This window comes from Triticum aestivum, chromosome 7A (genome assembly GCF_018294505.1).
Source record: "Triticum aestivum cultivar Chinese Spring chromosome 7A, IWGSC CS RefSeq v2.1, whole genome shotgun sequence".
Taxonomy (NCBI): Eukaryota; Viridiplantae; Streptophyta; class Magnoliopsida; order Poales; family Poaceae; genus Triticum; species Triticum aestivum.
In genome coordinates this window covers 743,178,814-743,191,411 of record NC_057812.1, presented here as the reverse complement: position 1 = coordinate 743,191,411, position 12,598 = coordinate 743,178,814, and the positions used below count along the sequence as shown (strand labels likewise).

Genomic DNA, 12,598 nt, shown 5'->3' with positions numbered 1-12,598 from the left:
TAATAAAGACGCCCTTTTATCAAAAAACACACACCCAAGGCTCACGGGAGGGTCACGGGGGAAGGGCAGCGCTCAATCTTTGAAGAACATTGATTCCCATAGAAGTAAGCTCCGCCACTGATTGGGCTCTACTAGTAAAATCGATTGTCTGTTCGTGCTCTGAAGCTGAAAACTAACACTACATGGGATTAATTAGTAGTGTATTGAGAAGAGCACGGTGGGCTCACTAACATCCACTTCTTTGACGGCGGCCACTCCATCCGGACACCATTTTGGCTGATAGATATCACAATAGCAAAGTTCAGAAGAGCGTAAGCAAAAGATATACATTATCCAATTCCCTCATGTTCATGTACATACATCTATTATCTATACCTTAGCAATCGGTGCCTCCCAGCTGCGCTGGTGTTCTAAAAAACAAAAAAGCTGCGCTGGTTTGTTTTTCTCGAAAAAATAGGTTACGCTGGTTTGTCTATGTCAAAAAAACCTGCATTGGCTCACGCTGACGAGAGACCAGAGGAACAGTCAAAAAGGAATACTGAGTGTGTGTTGCTGCTAAATTGCTTTTCTTTTGCGAGGGTGCTAAATTGCACACAAATAAATAGCAGTGTTGTCGGCCTAGCTCAATAACCACATCTACAGATATACGAGTTAGTACTCACAGAAAAAGATATTGGAGTTAGTAAATGCTTATTTATTTGTGCTGTTTTTTTCTACTTTAAATAATTTGGGACAATCAACAAAATTCAGAAAATTTAAGAAGTTAGAATTTTGAAATAAAATGTTTGTGGATTCAAAAAATATTCACGATTTTGTAAAAGAAAATGTTTTCTTATTCAGAAAGTGTTCAAAATTTTAAAACAAATGTTCCGAAAATCATCAAATATTCATGATATTTTAAAAGTTCATGTACTAAAAAATGTTAATGAAATTGAACAAATGTTTTCCAATTCAAAAACAATTCATGAACGGAAAAATATCCCAAAAATTCAAAAAATGTTCGTGACCTACAAAATACTTTATTGATTCATAAAATTTTCGCTGATTCAAAAAATGATCATACATTTCAAAAAATGTGCGTTAAATAAAAAAATGTTTGTGAATTTAAAAAATTGATCCACCAATTTCCAAAAAATGCTCGTCGATTATAGAAATGTTCGCCCTTTCTAGAAAAAAAAAGTGTCTGCAAAAATGTAAATGAATTCAAAAAATATTCTTGATTTTAGAGAATGTTCGAAAATCTGTAAAACTGTTCACAAATTTGAAAAATGTGCACGATTTCAATTGTGTGCATGAGTTTAAATTTTTTTCATGATTTCACAAAATTGAGAGTGATAGTGTATCTCGGTGATGCAGCAAAATGTGGTGATGGCCATTGGAGATTATGATTTTTTTTCTCCTGTTGCAACGCACGGGCCCTTTTGCTAGTACGTACATACACACGTAGCACGCTGAAATGATATACTGCAGTAGTAATGAAACTAAACACAAACTGCCAACGTTACTACAAATGTCGACTTATTTCCATCATCACAAACCAACCGTTTCACCCACAGACCAACTAGTATGGCAGTTAAACGCAGCATAGTGGATGAACAGTAAACATACAGAATGGTCTTTGACTGAATAATTCTTAAGTCATTCGATTACCTGTTTTCCTTGAGTCAAAATTACTCTCTTCTAAGACCTGCGTGTATCTAAATTCCGTAAGAAGCTATGGCCATAAAGCACCCACGTTCCCTGAAGAGAAAGGAATATCATCCACGCAAATGGTTGTCGTGCCTATAAATAGCAGGCACCCAGCCATGACTAATGGCAGTCAAGGTTGCATTCGAGCGTCGATTTGCGTTATCCTGGAAGCCATGGACGCCGCTGGGGTGATCGGGTGTTTCAGGGACAGGAGCATCCTAATCACCGGCTCCACGGGCTTCCTCGGGAAAAGTACGTACACTTGAGTACCTGCCTCTATAGGTTTCTCCTTGATTTCTCTCTTTTGTGCAATAACGCACGCATACTTTCTTGTATGGTCTAACGCAGTGCTGGTGGAGAAGATCCTAAGGGTCCAGCCAGATGTGAGGAAGCTCTACCTCATTGTGCGCGCGGCCGACACCGCATCCGCCGAGAATCGTGTGCTCACCGAGGTATGTTCGCCTCTGAGTTCAAAGTAGCATTTTCGCATTACAAAAAATACTATTCATCTGCACTCTCGTAGTTAAATCTTGTTGCGATACATCTTTAATTAAAATGGAACAGAGATGTTGGATGTTGGAATATTTAAAAGAAGAAAATGGAGTCTGTTGATATATATGGATGTTGCGGCATATTCTGTAATTTATTTGTGGAATTTAGCTATTTTTTCAAATTTAACCTTTACTATACATCATATTCTGTACAGGTTGTAGGAACAAAACTCGAAGCAAGCATGGAGCTGATTTCAACTCTTTTATTACAAATAAAATTACCGCTCTACCTGGAGACATCATTAAGGAAACCTGTGCACTTAGGAACTCTATGGTTGAACAGATCTATGAAGAGATCCATGTCATTGTGAGTGTAGCTGCAACTACCAGCTTGTACGAGAGGTGCGTATAATATAAAAAGGATTGCCTATGCATTAGTTGACTGAGAAGGATTTATTTCTCAATCGTCGGACGGCACCATCTGATTCAGAGTACCTATTAGTCAGGAGAAAAAATAGTATACTTATTTTCCTAAAATATGTTCATAATTGAGTTGGCATAAAACTAACGATTAAAGTTTCATTCTATTAATTATGTAATGTTAGAAACCTCATCAGATTTTTAAATAAAAAAAGGGCCATCTAATTATACATGGAGTAAAAAGATAATACATATGGCCTATGAGTAGTGTATGTATATTGTTCTAATGTGTTCTCTAGGTGTGCGTCACCTTTTCTAGTGTCCGCTATATAAGAAAATTATTGATAAATAAGATGAATTTTGTTTATTAGGAAATAATCCACATGAAAATTATATTTCCACCATTTGTTGTATAGTTATACAGGGCTTAGACTTTCCCTCAATATCTCCTTGTATATTCCATGCGCAGATATGACGTCGCTCTAGCATCAAATACCTTAGGAGTTGCCCACGTGTGCGATTTAGCAAAGAAGTGTGCTAATCTCAAAATGTTGCTTCATGTTTCCACTGGTAAGCATGTCCTATGCTCCTGCTGCTCAGCTCATATTTCTTAAATTAATAAAAGATATATGTGGTTGGATCATAGATTCTGTGTGTGTGTGTGCGCGCGCGCGCGCGTGTGTGTGTGTGTGTGTGTGTGTTTAACATTATATACCCACAAAAAATTATGTTCTTGTGTTGAGTAGCTTTCGTAGCCGGGGAGCAAGAAGGCCTGTTAGTGGAGAAACCGCTCGATGCAGGCAAAGCACTAAGGAAAGATTATAGCTTGGACATTCAATCTGAGTTAAAATTAGTTGAGAGTGTCAAGTCAAAACTCAGGGTGCAATTCTCTGACGATAAGATAGAGAAAAGAAAAATGAAGGAACTCGGATTGAAAAGGTTTGGAACATAATATACATACCTTCTTAACTAATTTCCACACATAGATGTGACCAAGAAGTAATACATAACATAGGTAACATCTGCTATTGATAATTGTTTTCAAGGGCAAGTCACTTTGGTTGGCCTAACGTGTATTCACTCACAAAGGCCTTGGGGGAGATGTTGCTTGGAACCTTAGGACGAGACCTTCCAGTTGTCATAGTCCGGCCAAGCATCATATCTAGCACTTTCAAGGAACCAATGCCTGGATGGACGGAGGGAAGTAGGTAACCATATTAAAATTAAGTTTTATTTTGTGATTGTAACTGGTTTTGCGTATCTGCAATAGTAGTTATATTCCATGCATGTTAATAGATTGTATCAATTTGGTTGCAGGACAATGGATATGTTGTACGTAGCCTACAATGACCAAAAACTTCAATGTTTCATCTTCAATCGTAATGTCATAATCGATGTGGTGAGTATTGCAAAAAAACATAATTCAATAAAAAGCATAAACATGTCAAAAGCAACGTTTTTCTGACATTTCCCTCAAATAGAGTGCCTACATATCATTCTTAATATATCTGGGTCCTTTTTGTGAACGTGCTATATGCCTTGAGTTGTACTCCCTCCATTCCAAAATATAAAGTGCATTGATTTCCATGCAAGTCAACCATTTAAATGATTTCCAAGATTATAGAATAAAATAACAACATATGCAATACCTAAGGCCTCATTCGGTTTGAAAGAATTTCATAGGAAAACATAGGAACAAGGATTCTAGAGGAAAATTTCCTATAGATGCATTCGGTTTGTAGGAAATGCGTACATGAATTTCATAGGAGTACTACTCATTTCCTGTGCTTTTGGAGGAAACTACACATCCACTCAAAACTCATTTTATGTGTAGGAACGAGGCAAGTGTCATCCTATCAAATTCATATACTAATCCCAATTCCTATGTTTTAGTTTGCTCCAAACCGAATGAGGCCTAATAGATAAAATATGAAAATAATTTTCGTGATGGATCTAATGATATAAATTTTGTACTGTGGATATTGATATATTTTTCTAAAATCTCGGTCAAACATGCACTTATTTGACTTTTGAAAAAACAAATACACCTTATATAAAGGAAAGGAGGTAGTATATAAATTTCACTCATATCATAATCAACTAGTATATTCTTTTACACACACTTATGGCAGTTATTGTTTTAGCTTTAATTAGAAAATTGCTATATGTTACAGATACCGGGAGACATGGTGATTAATGCACTGATGGTTGCTATGGCCCTTCATTGGGAGAAGCATGGAACCCAAGCAATTTACCATGTAACATCGGGACATCGGAACCCACTGCGTGGCTCCACTTTTCTGGAATCATTCTATGAGTACTTCCACTCTAATCCTCGTGTAACCAAGGATGGGAGGATTGTCAAGCATGGAAGGGTGACATTATTCAAAAAATACACATTTTTCTCTTTATACATGATCTTGCGGTATAAGCTAGCACTAGAGGTATGTACAAATTTCTTTTGAAATCATGTATACTCTTATCTATATGATTATAAAGATGCTCATAATACTAGCTAAAAATATGAAAGGTCAATCTCCAGCAAAGTTTTTTTTGTTGGTGTTACAATAGTGAACTTGGAATCTATCAATTTATTGAAGAGGGGGACAATTTTTTGATACAAAAAAAATTTGAAGTTGTACATTCATGTCATTTAAATGTGGTATTACAAGGAATAGTCGTACCAATATGTTACAACTGTGAATTGTGTAATGACTTGTGTAATTTTGTGATATACAGGCGTTCCATGTGATGAGTGTATTTGGACATTCATTGTCCCAACATTACAACAAGCTCAACCGTGGCTACAAATTCTTGATACTTATCGCAAAGTTGTACGCTCCATATGCATTCTTTAAAGGGTGGTGAGCATCTTCTACTTAATTATAGTATATCACAATAGAATTAACTCTATTTCATTCTTATAGTCTAAAATAGTAACAATTTCTTCGGGCCCTCATTTCGCAGAGGTAGCTTTAATATCTTTGAATGTTTCTTGAACTTACATGCGAAGAATTTTGTGGTAACAAATTTTTTTAGTTCTACATAGTTATTTGAATGTTTCTTGATTGGAAAGCCTAAAGGTACATTTCACAAAACATAGCATTAATTGCTCCATGTCTATGTTATGTTTTGAATAGTACAGCACTGCAACTGGTCATAGCTAGCGGTAGTTGGTACTTCCTATTAAGACATAATAGGGTAGTGCTGCAAAAATCATTCTATTGTTTGCAATACAAAGTTTCTTCTCAAAGTTTGTAACATTTATGATCAAGGACCAGCTAGTACTTTCCATGAATGGAAAAGGTATAGCAATGTTCCTAAATCTAGTGTTGTCTAAACATGTGTGCATTGGGGCCTCATATTACTGAGAATATTGAAAATATTGTATTTGTGATAGCTATTGAGATACGCATAAAGATAATATTACCATCATAGATTAAAGCCACTTATCAACTATAAGATACACAAAGAAAACCATCATGCATGTGCAAGCAACATCAATGATAAATAGCAAATTTCTTCTTATATGGGTTTTTCTTTGCTGGGGGATATATACGAACGTTGCTAAACTAATTTGTTATTGTTCTTGGAAAAATTATTAGATGCTCATTTACACTACGATACTAACCTAACTTTACTCTCCATCCTATGAAGCTTTGACGACACGAACATGAAAAAATTGTGGGCAATAACCGCTACAGGAGAGCTGGACGATGGCTCCACGTTCGATTGTGATCCTGCATGCATCGACTGTGGCTCATACCTCATCAACACACACATTCCGGCTGCTCTGATGTATGCTTCCAACAATAATCAGATGAAGAAAGCTGGCAGTGCATAGGGGAGTAGATATATTAATAAACTCTATTCTAATAGTAATCATATATGTCATGTATGTATCTGCTGTAATGTTTATATATCTGATGTACCACCACATGCTCATGCTTGCCATGTACGTACCTGAAACGTAAATAAATGAAATATAGGTGCCTATATGTGTCATGGCCACCAACAATATTTCGTGCGATGTCACACATGTGGTGTGTTCCGACCTATAGCATAATAATACGTGTGTCATAACTCATAAGTTACAATATCTATACCTACTAATAATGCAAGGTGAAATTATTGGTTTCGTCTGACATAGGTGGTTTGTTCCTATCCAAGGATATACTAATTTTCCGCTTCGTTCATGGCTATAATTCTTGGACCTTTTCAGTTGCACTCGCTCATATAATGAGCACAAAAATTTGCCGCCACCTGTGTTGTGGCCCATGAAGCCCAGCAGGCATTGCAGCCTTACTGAGGAAAAAATAGTTGGCCGGTCAGGAATCGAACTGCCTACCTCCACGTAGGATGCCAAGGCTGCTGCCAGCCATCCTAGGTCACACCTTGGGGGTCGGGCTCTCCAGCTAGGATCCCAGCATGCACTATTGTGCAGGGCCAACGGGTGGCCGACACCTGTCCTGGTAAAAGCCCACCACTTAAACAACCCAGCGTATCTCTCTAATTGCAGTTAGCTTCCATAAAATCAGCAAAACGACATGTTTCTCTCTCGTGTAACAACAGATTGCCACCAAAATCTCTTCGTGGCTTCATCCATCCTTTCTCATACCAATCTATTCCATTGTTAATTGTTGCCCCTGGATCAAAGGAGAATATATAGATCAAGATTGATAGGAAATTGTCCTCTCCGTGGATCAACATCTACGGTGTTCTTCAGCATGGACGGAGCTCCTGCCATTTCATCGTTCGCTCCTACCACTTCATCGCCCGTAGGTATGTTCTTGCGCCTGGGATGTACAGATTGTCAACACTCTTGATCATACGAAGGTGATAATATTGAAAGAAAGAAACAAAGAAAGAGTTGAATCTATGAGATGCAAATTACTCCCAGTACTTCATCTTCCGTAGCCCTGTTTCTTTCAAACACATGCAAATTAATCCTTCAGAGTTGCATTATAACTCTGTTAGTGATGATTACTCCTACGATGTTGCACACGTTATGCATCAGAGTACCACCTAAGTTTATTATAAATTTTACTGCCTGAGATTTCTCCTTTGACATAGCTACGTCTGAGCTAAACTTGGATATGGAAGTCTTCTTTCGTTTAGGGTGAAGTAAGACCAAGCTCATGAGCTTATTATCCTAGACATATCCCTCTTATACTTAAGAAAAGAGAATATAAGTGGTTCTTTTTCTTTCTATACGAAATTCAACGATTTCGTTTGTGTTCATGTTGTAGTCGTTTTTGCATTAGTTGCAACTTCCTCAGTCTTAGTAATTAGTGTACCCCTTGTATTTGCTTCTCCTGATGGTTGGTCAAATAATAAAAATGTTGTATTTTCCAGTACATCATTATGGATTGGACTAGTCTTTCTCGTAGCTATTATGAATTCTCTTATTATCTTTTTTGCTAACTCTAATGATAGAGAGTACTGTATCAAAGAAAAAGATCAATATTTTGCTAATGCTCCCGTGGATACCATGTGTTGTTTTCCGAAAAAAATTGCTCTATCTTTAAGTGCTTTTCAGGTTTCACTAAAACCAGGACTGTGAATATCGTGTGAACTTTTACTCCACGTGTCGTCCGTGAACTAATTAGTATATGATATTTTTATGTTGTGTAGATCATGACACCAAAAATGTGGGAGAGGCAGGTCAAAACACATATGATGATTACAGCAAAAGGTGAAAACCAGAGATAGGAATGGAATTTGAGAATGAAGAGACAACATATGAGTTTTATAATGCATATGCAGGTCATGTTGGTTTCAGTGTCAGAAAATTTTGGCATGATAAATCCTCAATGAATGTTATTCGAACAAAGAAATTTTTATGCTCGAAGGCAGGTTTCAAGGACAAGAGCAAGGAACAATGCTAGCGGAAGCAAGCAGATACAAGAGTTGAGTGTCTGGCAGAGATGACCATCAAAATAAGTGCTAATGGAAAATATGTTGTAAGCAGCTTTGAGGATTCTCATAATCATGAACTCATAACTCCATGCAAAGCCCATCTAAAACGATCTCAAAGAAGAATTACAGAAGCTCAGAAGGCCTAGATTGACATATTGAATGATTCAGGCATTAGACCAAAATCTGGTCATGAAGTGATGAGTAGACAAGCAGGGGGTAGGCGATGTCTTAGCTTTGGTCAAAAGGATTATAAAAATTATCTCCAGTCAAATCGTATGTAGTCAATCCAAGAAGGAGATACAGGTGCCATTCTTCAATACCTACAGGACAAGCAGATGGAAAATCCTTCTTTTTTATGCTATACAAGTAGATGAAGATGAGATGATAACCAATATATTATGGGCGGATGCAAGACCAATATTAGATTATCACTACTTTGGTGATGTGGTATGCTTTGACACAACCTTTAAGAAAAATAGTTATGGCAGACCATTTGCCCCTTTTGTTGGTGTCAACCATCATAAACAAACAGTGGTTTTTGGAGTAGCATTATTATATGATGAAACATCAGAGACGTTTGAATGGTTGTTTGAAACATTCAAAAGGGCCATGTCAGGAAAAGAACCGAAGACAATATTGACCGATCAATATGCTGCCATTATTAGTGCCATTGGCAAGGTTTTTACTAACTCAATACATCGTCTATGTGTGTGGCACATGTATCAGAACGCTGCAAAACATTTGAGTCATGTTTTTCAAGGTTCCAAGACATTTAAGAAATATTTTGGCAAGTGTGTATATGATTTGAAGAAGTTGATGAATTCATAGCAGGTTGGAATTGTTGGGGAACGTAGTAATTTCAAAAAAAATCCTACGCACACGCAAGATCATGGTGATGCATAGCAACGAGAGGGGAGAGTGTGATCTACGTACCCTTGTAGATCGACAACGGAAGCGTTAACTTGGTTGATGTACTCGTACGTCTTCACGGTCCAACCGATCCAAGCACCATTACTCCGGCACCTCCAAGTTCTTGCACACGTTCAGCTTGATGACGATCCCCGGACTCCGATCCAGCAAAGTGTCGGGGAAGAGTTCCGTCAGCACGACGGCGTGGTGACGATCTTGATGTACTACCGTCGCAGGGCTTCGCCTAAGCACCGCTACAATATGACCGAGGTGGAATATGGTGGAGGGGGGCACCGCACACGGCTAAGGAACGATCATGAAGATCAACTTGTGTGTCTAGGGGTGCCCCCCTGCCCCCGTATATAAAGGAGCAAGGGGAGGAGGTCGGCCGGCCCCTATAGCGCGCCAGGAGGAGTCCTCCTCCTAGTAGGAGTAGGACTCCTACTAGGAGGGGGAAAGAAGTGGGGAGGGAGAGGGAAAGGGGGGGGCGCCGCCCCCCTCTCCTAGTCCAATTCGGACCAGGGGGAGGAGGCGTGCAGCCCACCTCTGGCTGCCCCTCTCTCTCTCCACTAAGGCCCATATGGCCCATTACTTCTCCCGGGGGGGTTCCGGTAACCCTCCGGCTCTCCGGTTTTCTCCGAAATCACCCGGAACACTTCCGGTGTCCGAATATAGCCGTCCAATATATCAATCTTTATGTCTCGACCATTTCGAGGCTCCTCGTCATGTCCGTGATCACATCCGGGACTCCGAACTAACTTCGGTACATCAAAACTCATAAACTCATAATATAACTGTCATCGAAACCTTAAGCGTGCGGACCCTACGGGTTCGAGAACAATGTAGACATGACCGAGACACGTCTCCGGTCAATAACCAATAGCGGGACCTGGATGCCCATATTGGCTCCTACATATTCTACGAAGATCTTTATCGGTCAGACCGCATAACAACATACATTGTTCCCTTTGTCATCGGTATGTTACTTGCCCGAGATTCGATCGTCGGTATCTTAATACCTAGTTCAATCTCGTTACCGGCAAGTCTCTTTACTCGTTCCGTAATACATCATCTCACAACTAACTCAATAGTTGCAATGCTTGCAAGGCTTATGTGATGTGCATTACCGAGAGGGCCCAGAGATACCTCTCCGACAATCGGAGTGACAAATCCTAATCTCGAAATACGCCAACCCAACATGTACCTTTGGAGACACCTGTAGAGCACCTTTATAATCATCCGGTTACGTTGTGACGTTTGGTAGCACAAAAAGTGTTCCTCTGGCAAACGGGAGTTGCATAATCTCATAGTCATAGGAACATGTATAAGTCATGAAGAAAGCAATAGCAACATACTAAACGATCGCGTGCTAAGCTAATGGAATGGGTCATGTCAATCAGATCATTCACCTAATGATGTGATCCCGTTAATCAAATAACAACTCTTTGTCCATGGTTAGGAAACATAACCATCTCTGATTAACGAGCTAGTCAAGTAGAGGCATACTAGTGACACTCTGTTTGTCTATGTATTCACACATGTATTATGTTTCCGGTTAATACAATTCTAGCATGAATAATAAACATTTATCATGATATAAGGAAATAAATAATAACTTTATTATTGCCTCTAGGGCATATTTCCTTCAGTCTCCCACTTGCACTAGAGTCAATAATCTAGTTCACATCGCCATGTGATTCAACACTAAGAGTTCAAATCACCATGTGATTAACACCCATAGTTCACATCGTCATGTGACCTATACCCAAAGGGTTTACTAGAGTCAATAATCTAGTTCACATCATTTATGTGATTAACACCCAAAGAGTACTAAGGTGTGATCATGTTTTGCTTGTGAGATAATTTTAGTCAACGGGTCTGTCACATACAGATCCGTAAGTATTTTTGCGAATTCTATGTCTACAATGCTCTGCACGGAGCTACTCTAGCTAATTGCTCCCACTTTCAATATGTATCTAGATCGAGACTTTGAGTCATCCAGATCTGTGTCAAAACTTGCATCGATGTAACCTTTTACGACGAACCTTTTGTCACCTCCATAATCGAGAAATATTTCCTTATTCCACTAAGGATGATTTTGACCGCTGTCCAGTGATCTACTCCTAGATCACTATTGTATTCCCTTGCTTAACACAGTGTAGGGTATACAATAGATCTGGTACACATCATGGCATACTTTATAGAACCTATGGCTGAGGCATAGGGAATGACTTTCATTCTCTTTCTATCTTTTGCCGTGGTCGGGCTTTGAGTCTTACTCAATTTCATACCTTGTAACACAGGCAAGAACTCTTTCTTTGACTGCTCCATTTTGAACTACTTCAAAATCTTGTCAAGGTTTTTACTTATTGAAAAAAGACTTATCAAGCGTCTTGATCTATCTCTATAGATCTTGATGCTCAATATGTAAGCAGCTTCACCGAGGTCTTTCTTTGAAAAACTCCTTTCAAACACTCCTTTATGCTTTGCAGAATAATTCTACATTATCTCTGATCAACAATATGTCATTCACATATACTTATCAGAAATGTTGTAGTGCTCCCACTCACTTTCTAGTAAATACAGGCTTCACCGCAAGTCTATATAAAACTATATGATTTGATCAACTTATCAAAGCGTATATTCCAACTCCGAGATGCTTGCACCAGTCCATAAATGGATCGCTGGAGCTTGCATATTTTGTTAGCACCTTTAGGATTGACAAAACCTTCTTGTTGCATCACATACAACTCTTCTTTAATAAATCCATTAAGGAATGCATTTTTGTTTATCCATTTGCCAGATTTCATAAAATGCGGCAATTGCTAACATGATTCGGACAGACTTAAGCATAGATACGAGTGAGATACTCTCATCGTAGTCAACACCTTGAACTTGTCGAAAACCTTTTGCGACAATTCTAGCTTTGTAGATAGTAACACTACTATCAGCGTCCGTCTTCCTCTTGAAGATCCACTTATTCTCAATTGCTTGCCGATCATCGGGCAAGTCAACCAAAGTCCATACTTTGTTCTCATACATGGATCCCATCTCAGATTTCATGGCCTCAAGCCATTTTTGCGGAATCTGGGCTAACCATCGCTTCTTCATAGTTCGTAGGTTCGTCATGGTCAAGTAGCATGACCTCCAGAACAGGATTACTGTACCAA

General features: G+C 38.8%; 1 pseudogene; it reads left to right on the top strand.

Moving 5' to 3' along the window:
• Positions 1 to 1,862: 1,862 nt before the first annotated feature.
• On the top strand, positions 1,863 to 6,524 carry LOC123147589 (alcohol-forming fatty acyl-CoA reductase-like; annotated as a pseudogene).
• The last annotated feature ends 6,074 nt before the right edge of the window (positions 6,525 to 12,598 follow it).